We start from the raw sequence: 498 nt of genomic DNA on the forward strand, positions 1-498 counted from the left end.
TCGAGTACTTTTGTGTTTATCATGGACGTCCAGACCTCCTGATTTGCTTTTGCCATAGAACTTCTTTATCCAGCCCAATATTAGGCTGCTGATAAAAAATTTTATTCTCAATTAGAAAAAAACATAGCATACTGTCACATCAGATAGTGAAGTCACAACTATTTACCTTGTCGTCATAGCATCACACAAATTACACAGTAACTATAAGCTGTAATATATTTTATAGCAAAATTCTGCTAAAATTTTATATGAAAAATAAAATAGGTTTTTTCTGTAAAAGAGTTCTGAAAATACCTCATATTCTTGTTTACTTAGCGAAAGGCATTTTATGTTTTTCATAAATCTTCACACCGATGAGGTAAACTTTGCTCGAAGTTGCTCTGCATATATGTATGTAAAAATAAAATATCTAAAAAAAGTGATATGCTCGTAAAAAGGTATTTGAAATTTAGGCCAAGTGTTATGGACTTTATCAGCGTACATCAACAGTAAAAATTT

The sequence above is a fragment of the Teleopsis dalmanni genome, chromosome 2, assembly GCF_002237135.1.
Source record: "Teleopsis dalmanni isolate 2A chromosome 2, ASM223713v2, whole genome shotgun sequence".
NCBI classification, from domain to species: Eukaryota; Metazoa; Arthropoda; class Insecta; order Diptera; family Diopsidae; genus Teleopsis; species Teleopsis dalmanni.